At 35.0% G+C, this 13,593-nt stretch overlaps 1 long non-coding RNA gene across 1 annotated transcript; it reads right to left on the bottom strand.

Annotated features, from left to right (window-relative positions):
* Positions 1-5,265: 5,265 nt before the first annotated feature.
* LOC135406821 (uncharacterized) lies at positions 5,266-13,070 on the bottom strand. The gene is made up of 3 exons (XR_010426500.1): positions 12,950-13,070; positions 6,554-6,615; positions 5,266-5,382 (listed from the first exon to the last, which is right to left on the bottom strand). It is a non-coding gene; the product is annotated as an uncharacterized LOC135406821 (long non-coding RNA).
* Positions 13,071-13,593: the final 523 nt, after the last annotated feature.

Raw genomic sequence — 13,593 nt, 5'->3', positions numbered from 1 at the left:
CTTTGTTATTCAAAATGTCTCTAGGTACCCAGATTCATCCTGAATTTTTGTCTTGCATTCACTTTTTAAAGGCAGAATAGTCATCACTGGAATCTTGGAGAAACAAGGCAACCCTGCCAAAACTTGATGTTTGACTCAACATCTTAAGAGTACAATAAAAAATTGTACTGCTTGTAAAACCATTAATATCCTGTTTTCTGCTACAGGAATCATGACAGGTTGTCACAGAGAGAAGAACAGAATTCATTCATTGAATGAATGAGATCAGTTCCATGCAATTTCTTGTTATGCCCCTCTCTTGAACAGAGAATAGATGGGATGTTGGAGAAGTAAGTGAAAATATGGATACAGTCCCTTAGCTCTGCATACAGCAGGATTTGGAAAGGAGATGTATTTGAAAGAGGCTCGAGATAGTCAAGGAGAAATACAGGAGAGAGAAATAACTAAGTCTGTCATGGAAAAATGAAATCCAGTCAGGATTGAGAAGACAAGTAGACTGGGATGGGAACTTCAAATAAGGAAACAATGCAACCTTAATACCGTCTCATTCTGATATGGTAATAATTACAGACCTTTTTTTTTTCTACCTTACCCCCTCCTCATTCAGGCCAAAGGACAGTGACTCAGGATACTGCACCTATTCAATGATTTGTTTTATCCTCACTGTTCAGTGTGTGTCCCTTGGTGTTATTTACTGCATGCTATTGAAACCCCTCTCTGTATACAGAATTATTAATTTCCTCATAGACTCATTCCAACCTTCACTTCAGCTGATTCAGCCCTTAGCTATATTCAGTCCCTGCCCATTAACTAAAATGTACCTACTGATTTACTCTTTTCCCAGCTCTCCCCCTCAAATCATTCTTCCAGCCCCACTAAATTGTTCACAGAGACTGGAGCTGCTGACTCCCAGAGCTGTAAAGGAGTGAGCCTTTTTATTTTATTAATGTTCAATAATGGGTTTATTAATGCTCAGTAGGTATTTCATTTCATTGGTTTATGTTTCCTCTTAAGAGCACACACTCTGTCCTCCTGAGCTGTTTTGTGTTTTGTGTTGGCTGGCTAGCAGAGAAGTTCATTTGTCCTGTGCCATTACTGCCATCTGCCTTGTCAGGCCTTTCTTGAAAATGAAACTGTGTCTGAACAACTTTGCCCTTGGTTAAATAAATAAGCCATAACTGTAGCTGGAACATCATTATCTGAGTATGAGTCTGAAGGTCTTAGGATTTATTAGGGTGATGCAGCCATTACCATTGAAACTTGGCTTTATTGTATTCACCTTGCTGCGTAACCGCATCTGTGCAGCACTTGTGATGCTACTGGGAAAAGGCTCTACAACTGCAACTGTTCTAAGAAAGTTCTTACTCTTCCACATAAACACCCCCTTAGCCTTCCTTGCTTTTTTAATCTCTGTCCTTGGATTCTTTGTTTTGCCTGTTTGAACTCCTTCCAGCTCACTGACTTCTAAGCAGAAAGCACTGAAAGATACCAAATGTGGTGTGTGCAAGTGACAGCACAGATGGTATTTCTGAAAAGAGAAATTAGGGATGGAAAACTGTAACAACCATCTAGTACCAGAATTACTTATGAAAAGAGGAAACACATTCTCAACTAATTATGATAGTTTGTTTCAAGTCAGTTAATCTTTAAAATTATTAATATTTTATCTATAATGTCAAGTTTAATTGTAGTACTCAAAGACCTCAAGAAGGAACAACAAATACTAGAATTATAGCAATTCTTTTCCATGCACCATATGCTGACCTAATACTGTACAACACAGATACAGTGAGATTCCTTGCCTTGACAGCAACACATTTCTGATTCTGTGCCTGAACTATTTTATTCACTAGTTCTAGGCTGCTGCTGTCTTTACCACTTGTTTGCTCCAATATAATTTTTGTCAAACTGAAAACGTTATATTCTTTGCAACCTTAAGATATCACTGTATTTTACATCTTTTTCCATTTCAATTTTTTTTTATCATTACTGAATGCTTTGTCATACTGTCTGTATTGAGTTTCTTTTGGTCAATGATACTCGCTTTCTTCCCAGAAGAAAATTCTATACTTTATGCTTTAATCAAATTACTCTGTCCAAAGTAATTTTTTGTTTAGTGATTACTTTCTAATTTCAAGTACCTCATCCTCTCTTTTCCTGGCTAGCTGCCTTCAACCCTATTAAACATGCTCTGTTTGAAATAATAGCCCTTTCTGGTTTCCATTACTGTGTTCCTTTTCTTCCACTGTCTAACTGTTCTTTAACCTTTTCTTCGGCAGATATTTTTCTTTCTCTCCATCAATTAAAGAATTATCTCTCTCTTATCCCATGAAAGTGTCTTTCACATTAATGCATGTATTTATGCTTCAAGAGAAATTTAGCACTGTTTAAACAGAGATCATAATCTCTGTCTCTCTCTATCCTACCAGTTTAATGTTTTATGCAGTTCTGCTGATGTACTCTCATCTGATGCTCAGGTTGTTGACAGTGATTGTAAACAGAATCAGGTCCAATATTAATGCCTAAAGGATGTCCTCATTTCAGATACTGAAATGAGACTGATCCCTTTCCCTACTTTCTCCTTGTTTCCACTCTTGGAGATGAATGTGACATTTTCATTTTTGAAGACATCAGGATACTTTTATCTTTCAAAGACAACAAAGAGTAGTTTTGTAATGATGTCAGCAAAGTCCTTCAGCACTCATGGTTTCATCCCATCTGACGCATGTCAGGGCAAAATGTGCCATTTAGATGTCCAATTAATTTGAAATTCCAACATTTATACTTGTGTTGCTCTATTGCCAGCTATTTGTCTTAAACACACAGTACTTTATCATATTTTTTCTTTCATTTTCTTCCCTTTTTTCCCCTTTTCCCCCCCCTTTTTTAAATTATCTGGCAGTTTTTATTTATTTATGATTGACAATTAAAAGATAACTGAGCAATTAATTCTTCTTTTCTGCTACTGTTACACGACTTCTAAACAAGAACATGTTTTATGTTCTAGGTCAAACAATATAACTTATAAGAAACAGCATGTGATTTTCACATAGCTAACCCTACTGTTTTTCTGTATTCCATGTTTTGCTTTTCTACTGTGCTGTTACTACAGTGATTACTTGTTATAATACTTTTTTATATTAATCTTGTTACTATTTGTGGTGAAAACCAAAAATATATGAGTTGTCAGTAGCTTACATTCTCAGTAGTAATTTAGGCTTGAGTTCTGTCTATTCACACACATGTGGATTTGGCATTGATTATTGTACTAAACTCTTTATAACAGAATATTTTAAAAAATTAGATTATAGTATTTTCCCTTATGTAAGTAGGTCAAATAGTACATAAGAATAGGAATATGTCTTACTGAATCCTGAAAATATCATGAAATAATAGAACAGAAATGCCAAATTAAACAAACAAACAAAAACCAAACAAAAAACCAAACCAAAACAACAACAAAAAAAAGGCAAAAAAACCCCCAAAACAAAAAACAAAGAAGAAAACTTCTTAACTTGGTAATAATAGAATAAGCAGTTCACCAACCTCCAGTAACCCATCATTTTAAAATGCTTATTATGAAGTCCTGTCCCTACTAAAAAGTCAAAATCTCTGTACCAGGAATGGAGTTGTAAAACTGTAGAGGGTCAAAGGGCATCAGAACTTGATTCAGGCTATAACCATACATATTTCAAGGATCTTTGTTCTCTCTGAGACTGTTTGGTATTTCAGCACATAGGAAAAAAGTAATTTGCCTTTTAAAAATGTGCTGTTACCTATGCTTAAAGACAAGCACAGAAAAAAATTATAGATGCACCCTGCTGAACCCTCACTGAATTTTTCTATAATCAGTGGAAACCTAAAAAGGACAATTTAGTGAGCTGAAATATCCTCTGGACTGTTTATCTATCTTCATTTTTTGTAAATGACATGGAGAACATCTGGCCTCCCATTAAATGCATTCAATTTGAAAAATTAAGAAACTTTAGATATCAAAACTGTTACTGAGGAATCTAAATGTCATCATAATGGTTAAACATTTTACCCTATCTTTTTTGCAGACCCACTTTCCTATAAAACTCTGTTTAGTTGATTAACACTACAGCAAACTACATTTTGTGGTATTGGATCAATTCCACGTTTTCATTACCACTTTATTTTACATCTTTATACATTTTATAATTAAAACACTTTTATTGAATCTGTTCTTTTAGTTCATAAGAGTTTTAAATAGTCAATAACTCTCTAGTATAGAAACTCCTTGAACACATTCTGTTGACATGCACACGGAATTTATCATGCAGATGTTTGTATTAAACAACTAAGCAAATAAAGAAATGCCCCAGAGTCTCTTATCATAACACTGAACTGTCATACCTCATTTATTGTTATATAATTGCAAAGATTGTTTATCCATTCTTGCTCTATTTATCTAACACTACCTTCTGTAATGTTCAAGGTCACAGTGGCAGAAGAACTAGATTTCTAGAATACTTCTAGATAATTGGACAAAAATATCTTACTGCAATAAAAACTTTTGAAAGCAAAAGTAATGTTCCCTTGAAATGGGGAAGTTACGTTGCAAGTAGAGGTTTAGTATAGGTATATTATCACTAATGGGATGACTTTTATATGAAGTGTAGACATGGTTTTTGGCAAAAATTAACTTTTATTTAGCATCAATCCGGTTATTACCTTAGGGGGGGTATTTTTTTAGGTTTTTTTCTTCTTGTTTTAATGTTATCAATGTCATATTTATTAATTTTTAATCTTCACATATAATCCAAAGGTATGTGAAATGTCTGCACTTATTTTCATTTGCTTTGTGACTACTTGTACAAGAAAAATAGTTTCATTTAACTTACAAATTTTTCAGAACTGAATGTGAGCAGTGATTTTGATACAGAATAGGTTTAAGTTCTTAGTATAAAAAGGAGTAAGACTAAGGGTCCATCTAGCCTATAATTTTGTTTTTTGACATGGCAGCCAAAACCAAGTATCTAAGTAACATAAGGAGAAGAGGGCAAGGATATATGACACTTTCATATATGTATGTTAGACTCCATCCATTTCCAGATGGCATTTTCATGTAACTATCAATAAGCCCAACATGTTGCTACTGTGTAGTAACTTAAAGTTAATATTTTTTAAACAAATATGAAAGTTAAATATGAAATTGGAAATCCCTCTTCCCACATGTTTCATTTTACATTACATGTTGAAATAATTTCACTTGCCATGAAATCTAAAATAACCTTACCAGCAAATGCAGCCTTGGCATTAGCAGCACATGTATCTTCATTCTGGTCTTGAATCATATTTCAAAGAAGGAGTATCAAGTGGTATAAAGTACTATGCCTATTTATTTGTTGACATCTCTGCCTGTAAAAATATTGCATGTCACAAGAATGAACATTAGATTTAATCATGCTTTTTTTTGGTTTTGTTTTTATATGGACTTCTGTATAGCAAGCACAGTGAGCACAGAATTGAGACAGACTTGGGTTTTTTACATAAAATATTAGGCAACATGGTCCTGACACTATGGTTTCCAGGACACTAACACACTGAGCATGTTTTATTTCCACTGTGATGCAATATTAAAAATAAAGGTATTAGGAACAAAGAAGCTGTCCTTTTAAATGGAATTAACCATGAAAACTCGTCTTTCTCTCAATTCCTACACAATGAAACTGAAGCAGTCAAAATGAAAACACTGTATTGGCAATGTAAAGTGTATTCCAACCTTTTCTACAGATCACAAAAATAACTTGAATTAAGATATTTGGTACTCTAGACCTCTTGCCTTTTATTATTTGTCTTTCTTGGGTTTATGTTTCTTTTGGTTTTGGTGTGGTTTTTTTTTTCTTTTTATTTTAATATTTGTATTGCAAGGCCTTCAGGAGAGGTCAGTCCCTCGGCAGGTAGTTCCTTTATTCTGATGTTAGCCATCTAAAGGTTAGGTGTCTAGTGAGGTGTTCAACTCTAATGAAGAATGAAGGGGAGAGAGGAAGAGAGATGCCTCTACTGAATAGAGTTAAATCTAGGTGACTAAACTTTAAATGGCTGAAATTAGATCTGGTGAATTCCATCCTGAAGAGTTTAATGTAGTGCCTGACACATTTTAATATTTATAGATGACTCAAAAGTCCTGAGATACAGTTAATAAGAATGGAATAGTAAAATCTGGGCTGCTTATGACAAGAACCATAGGATTCTAATGCTCTTTTTTCTATGCTTGATTTTGCATTTTGTTAGCAGACACAAGTTTGTCCACAATCCCTTGTTGATAAGGTGTTTAGTGCTTCTTGATATGTCCTCATTTGTATAAGAACAGAGAATTAGGCAACTAAAGATCCCATTATACACTTCATTAGACTAGTTCCTATTATTATGGCTTCATTCCAGTTGGGGGGAATAGGTTTTGTCTACCTATATTTCCTGGGGTTTCAATTGGATGTGCTATATTTCCAGACTTTCTGCCTCAATTTCTTATGTGTGTTCTTCAGTCCTTGCTGCATTTCAGTGGTAGGTGAACGTTAACAACACTTACCACTCTCACAGGCTGAATGAACAAGTCCTATACAACACCCGGAGTTCCAGTGATGAGAGAGCCTACAAAAGTGAAGAGAAGAAAGATATCATTAACTCATCCTTAATCTTTGTCGGTGTTCACTTAGTCAAAGTATGTGGTGTTTTCTTTGTAGTGAAGCACTATGACATATTGTAAAGGACCAATATAGTAAGCAAGTAAAAAAAAAAATTATATAAAGACAATTTAAACAACTTTGGATGCAATATACAAGAAATGCAACACTGTGGAGTTCTTTAAAAGATCATGGAATAAGCCATGACTGCCAGTGGGGTCTATAATGTCTGCATTCAACTTACTCCAAATTTTGGGGAACCGATGACAACATGGTGGCCAAGGGCTGTCTGGAAACAGTGACCCAGACCTCTTGATGATATGCAAGTATGACTATAAGTCATTCATTACTCTGTAAATAGTGGACAGCTGAGGGCCTGTTGAGCTGTCCTGCACAGCCGTGAGCTGCATACCAGGATCTCCTCTTGAGTAGGGATGCCCCTCAAGGTTACTCCTCTAGGTTGAGGGATTCCTTGTCACAACAGATTCCCACTTAGTGATAAACTTTGAAATCTTAGTTAAGTTATATACAGAATTGATTGTGCACATATAATCTTTGGCGCCATGACCACTTCTCTGAGAAGCCTGTTCCAGTGCTTGACCACCCTCTGAGGGAAAAACCTTCTTCTAACATCCAACCTAAACTTCCCCTGACACAACTTCAGGCCATTCCCTCATGTCCTGTCTGTGGTCACCATAGAGAAGAGATCAGTACCTGCACCTCCCCTTCCCCTCACAAGGAAGTTGTAGACTACAATGGATTTCCCCTCAGTCTCCTCCAGGCTGAACAAACCAAAAGACCTCAGCTGTTCCTCAAGGCCCTTCACCATCTTGTTGCCCTCCTTTGGACTTGAATAATGGTAGAATCTAAGGCCAGGGGGACTATTAAATGGTTTAGTCTGATCATGAGATGATGCATTTCACCCAGGGTCACATATTAACAACAATATTTGTTTAGGTTCTAAATTTCTAACTTGTGTGACAGTAAACCACAGGAGCCATAGGCTCTATTTACTTCTAAAGGGTGAATGATTTGTTGCTTTGGACTGCTGTAATAAATACCATTAAATTTCTATTGGAATATTAACATGAGAACACTAGCACATGCACACTGGTGCACCTTCGCCCTCTACTTGGATGCTAAGCATTATCTAAAATGAAGAAAATGTTCTACGGTAACCTGCAATCTTTTATTTCCCTTTTAAAACCTCAGTGTCTTTCCTGTGCCAGTAGTTAAAGATTCAAGATATCTGTAGCCTGAACCTTGTACACCATATCCAAGCTGCCAGATACAGAAAAGCTTTTGAGCTCATACTGTCCTCTCCGGCCATGTCCTGATCCCACATTCTCAAGCAGATGCACATTAGTGCTTTCATCATCAATTTTCTTTCCCTCTGGTATCCCACAGTTATATCTCTTTCTGATTTGTCAGGAATCACAGAATAGGAAATTGGAGAAACAGCCACTCTCTCACTGCAAAAATTAGGAAAAAAATAGTTTCTTTTTTTTGTATGTGTGTGTATGTGTGACATTTCTAGTGCATAGGGAGTTACATTATCTGAAAAGATACTGAATCCTCTGAAACTGTTCTGAGAACACTGACATTGGCTACAAAGACTTAGTTAAAAAGAAAAATAAATCCCAGTAGTACAAGAATGACATTTAGCTTAATTTACTTTAATACCATCATTCAAAGAAAAATAACAAAAAATATGAAACTGAATAATCTTATAACTACATCCTGTAAAGTATTTTGTCTGCATAAATTACTTTTGAAATCTGTGTTTCAAATGAGATGCTAACCACATTGTGTCTATGAGCGTTCCTGAACCATTCTATCAAAAGAGCTTATTTCATATAGAGGTGATGTTGTAGGGTTTACAGCACAGGACTCGGTGTTTTTCTCAAGATTCTCTCTCTACTAAATGCACTATAGGCGATGCTTACAACTTTAATCTCTCAGAGAAAACCTTACAGTCAGCCACACATGGTAAATTTCTCTATGTGAGTCTTATCCTCTGGGCCCAAAACCTTCAAGCTAGAGCATGACCTACAGTAAAGTGTTGCCTGCCTTGGCTTCGTCCTTTTGTCCAGGCACAGATGAATGAGATATGATTAAAATAGGTAATTTTAAGCTGGAAAATCTTCTGTGAATGAGCTATGAGGGAATCCAGATGACCATGTCACAAAGTTCTAAAGTTATGTGAAATAAATCTCACAGAGGCTATCCATGAACTGCAATCAACTGGTTTAGATCCTTTTTGCAGCTCTCTTCACAGATGCTAAGTTAACCAAAAACATCCTGTCCCAGAATGCTGGCATGATGAGATATAATTTAAAATTACTTGTAAAAAGTGAAGACAATTGTATTGTGTTTTTAGAAGTGCTCCCAAGCTTCTTTTAAATTTTTTAAGTAGCTTGAGAAGATAGCAAAACAACAAATCATTAGTGTACATAGGCCAGTGCCTCAATTTCCCCTACTGTACATATTCAAAGATGAGAGGAATACAGGAATTACTCCACTTTTCTTCTCTCATTTATCTATGGCTTCATTTCTGAATTTTAAAACCTCTTCATTATTGCTTTTCTCTCTTTCTTCTTCACCTGGTTCTTTAGTTGTACAGGTTCTTAAAGGATGATAGCTGGATTCCTACTTCATCTCTCTCACTTATACTTCCGTTATCTAGCCAGTGCAAGAACACTCTGACACAAGATGAATAACTATCTCTATTAATGTCCAGTATATTAATCCTAAATGTAAATTAAGCATACTGTCGTGCAAAGTGCCTTAAGAAGTATTGCTCCTCTCATAACTTTACAGTTATGAGTATGGGAGAACCTGGTGGAAACTTAGACTCTAACTGGCTAGATAGTGACTTTTCTGAGCAAACAAAGAAGTCTCTTTTAAAGACTCTGTTGAAACTTTGTCAACATTTGTTTCCTTCTTTTTCTGGGAATATTTTATTCTTTGCAGTCACAGTCCTACCTGCCTTTTTTCCAAAGTGATGTTGAGGTAAAATGTCTTCTTTTAGGGTGCAGCTAATATTTTAAATTTCTGATAGTAGTTATCAAATAACACCATAATACATATGAATACTAATAAGGCCTTTTGATTTTTGTACCATAAGTAACATGGAGAAACATATACATATTTATAAGAATACAGACATTTCACACACATACCCTGCAAACCAAACAACTAAAATATACAGACTGCATATGTTTACTTTGTGAAAATTATTTGAATGGGCACCTCTCATTTCTTCCATGCAGATTCCTGAAGAAAACCCTAAACAGTGAAAGTATAAGGTACAGACATCAAATCTCCCTCTTTTGTTTCATCACGGTCTCTGTCATTTGTGGACTATGCCAGAAACTAGGCCAACAAAAAAATTACATCACATCCTCTTTTACTGTCTTTAGATTCTTTTTGAGTTCTCTCATGAACAATTTTAGAAAATCTGTTTCAGGCTTTTCCATGTTATTGCATGGCTCCTGTGTTGGTCATTTTTTGTTGTTTTTCTTTCTGGTTGATCACAGTAAGGAAAGTATAAGGAACTACTTTTCTTTTTAATGAAGAAGAGACTAGAGACATAAAAATTTTATTAATAAGAAGGATTGTATGTCATTAGTCTCTTCATCAGAAATTCCTGGTATTTTCCTTATCATGTGTTTCTGCAAGACTTAAAAGTACCATCAACTCCGGAAAATGTTTTGTATTACTGGTTTTCTCAGCTCATATAAAAACACTATTGTGCTGAGCCTGTGAATATGCTGAACCTCAGATTTCATTACAGTACCGTCTAGAAATATTTTCTAAGACAAATATGGATAATATACAATTAACTTCATACTCTTTAATACATCTTAAATAATTTTTCTATGAAGAGATAATTCAAATTTGTTCTAGCACAGAATTTGTTCTTCAAAAATGATCAAATTTTTTGGTTACAGAATCACAAAATGAAATAACAAAAAATGAATAAAATGAACGCATGAACAAAAATTGTATAACAAAAGTAATGATTAGTAAAGGTAATTATTAGTAAAGGTAATGATTAAAAAGGTAATGATAATACTGCTAGGAGAAAAATAGATTGGAGTTTTTAATGAATTGTAGGAGTAGGTTTTTTCATGATAAGAAAAATACACATAAGAATAGACTGTGCAATTTCAGATAACAAGAATGCTTCTTACATTAAAAAGAAGATTCATTTGGGGATTTATTTAAAACAAATAAGATCGATAAGCAAATACCAAATGGTCTAAGTAATTTTAAAAATTACATAAGGAATTGTTTCCAAAAGGTCAGCCAAGAGAAGCTACCATTTTACCATACTCAGGTGGTGTGCCTTCCTGCTTTGAAATCAGACACAAAATCAAGTACTTTAGATGGAAAAAAAATTTTGTTCTCATTTTGACTATATTAAAACACAGAACAATAATTACTTTCACTTTCTGTTTAATTTTTGTTCATTTTCTCAGGTAGCCCCATATGAATAAAATTTCACAGTGAACATACAAGTTTCTTCTTTTTTCAATACAATGAAGCATATTTCAGGAATACATTAGAGAAGGACCGAAGTGTTTAAGAATAATTTGAAAGTTGATAACTGGGGATAAACTGATTTGAAATCTATTGAAATTATTTGCTTTCTACTTCTGTCTGCTCTAATATATTTGATATAGGCAGTTAGTATCTGTTTCTATTGCCCTCATTATCTGAACCTGGTCAGAGTCTAATGAGTACGTTGCTAAGGCAATAAACAGGAAAATAAGTTAAATGTCCAGCCAGTCAAAAAACTGAATACTGTAAAGATCAATGTAGAGGTACACTGTTATAATTCATAGAACATATGAGGCAATAAAATTATTGTAAATGAGTTGTGAGACAACTATTATAACTGTGAGAAAGCAGCACACTGTGGTTCTGCATGACTGCAATGAGAATGAGAAACAATATTAAGTTTAAACAACTCTGGATCCATGTAGATCCTGATTCGTAATGCAAATCTGTTCATTCGGACAAAGGTAATACAGGACATCGTATCTTTTGTTCAGAGGAAGAAGAATGCCCCATTAGCATTTTAGACTTTCAGTCCCACTGTAGTTGGTATAGTCTGTTGAATCTAACTGAATAAATTCTCTATGCAGTCAATGAACAGGCAGGGATGAATAAATCAATCCACATAATTTTGATGCTTTGCCTTTCCACTTAATGTATCTTTTCTTTCAAGGCCTTCAAAGGATGTTGTTTGTATTTGTTTTCTACTTTTTCCTCTTAGAGTACAAAGGATCACAGGAAATCACAGAATTATAGAGTTGTAGAATGACTTCGGTTAGAAGGGACCTTAAAGATCAGTTGATTCCAACCCCTCTGCCATGGGCAGGGATACCATCCACTAGATCAGGTTGCTCAGGATCCCATCCAACCTGGCCTTAAACACTTCCAGAAATCCACTTCTCTGGGCAATCTGTTCAGTGCCACACTATCCGCTGAGTGAAGAATTTCTTCCTAACATCTAATGTAAATCTTCACTCTTAGTTTAAAATCATTCCCTCTTGTCTTATCAGTACCTGCCTGTGTAAAAAGTTGTTCTCCCTTTTTTTTTCCTCCCTTTTTTTTACTCTCTAGGTCCTGGAAGGCTGCTATAAAATCAATCCCAGCTCTCTTATATGTAAGCATCCACTTAGGATCTTGGTCCTTCTAGGAGACAGGCACAGACTGGAGAAGTATGACTGTTTTTACAAAATACTTGTAGAGTGAAAGCATCCACTCATGGAATAAGAATCTACCTTCTAATGTATGAGGTTGAGAAAGACACAGTTTAGCTTTCCTATCCTACAGGTATCTTCTCCATTAGATCATGAATATCATAAATAAAGATATTTCCAGTGCGCCCTGGGATGACAGAATTAGAGGTAGTTGGGAACAGAGAAACAAATAAATAACAAATTATGCCAGAGGATTTACCTAGAGGAGAGGAACACTTAAAATTCTAGATCCGTGTCTGCAAGTTTATTTTCTTATTTTTCAATGATGATCTTGCAGGAAATATATCCGGTTCAAAAGTTGCATGAGTCTGAACTGCTGTATTGAGCAAAATACATCAAGTGTACTTTACGTGAGTGAAAGAAAAATGCTTTATATATATGGAGATGAGAAGTTAACATTGGTCAAATATAAAATCTGAATGGTTTTACCAGTTCATTTAAAAATTACATTAACACCTGTAGTCCAAATTTTCTGCCTGTTGCAATTATTTCTCATTAATAATACAATTTCAATTATTATGCACAAACCTGTTAATATCTGCCCTTTCCTGTGGTGTTATGGTCACTCTTTCAAGTACTCTCAAGCTGAGGTCAAGGTCTGTCTTCCCGAGACGGGTGGTTACACTGAGACATCAGTGCCCTGAGTTTTTTGCTAGAAGAAGGACATTGATGGTGAAAGTTATTTTCCCCTCCATTTTAGCTCATCCTGGAGTTACTTTCCTTGTTTCAAATTGTCTGCTGCTGACATATGTTTCTTGTCGGTCCATGAGTTTAATTGTACAATGATTACTGTTTTTTAAAGCTTTATCACACATGGCATATTTGTAGGGTAAAAGCAATTGCACACAGCTAAGGTATGGCTAAAATCAAGACAGGCATTTGTTACCATCTCATTAGATTACTTTTTGTCTTAAGAATAGACAGTCCAAAAAGGCTTGCTATGTTCTGCAAGTCAGTGTTATTAAACTGATAAAAAGCTTGTGTCTGTGACCAGTAACAACAGCACGTGATCACAGATCTGCAGAAATCTGAGCAGACTCAACAACAGATTTCTCTACTGTATTTAAACAAAATTACCCCTGCAAAGATAATAGAGTCAGAATTTAAAACTTCTATATGGGATTTAAGTGCATGTAGCATTATTTAATTGACTTTGTACAATGTATGTTTTT

The sequence above is a fragment of the Pseudopipra pipra genome, chromosome 2 (genome assembly GCF_036250125.1).
Source record: "Pseudopipra pipra isolate bDixPip1 chromosome 2, bDixPip1.hap1, whole genome shotgun sequence".
Classification (NCBI taxonomy): Eukaryota; Metazoa; Chordata; class Aves; order Passeriformes; family Pipridae; genus Pseudopipra; species Pseudopipra pipra.
Note: the sequence above shows the minus strand (reverse complement) of the source record. Positions and strands in the feature narration are given on the sequence as shown.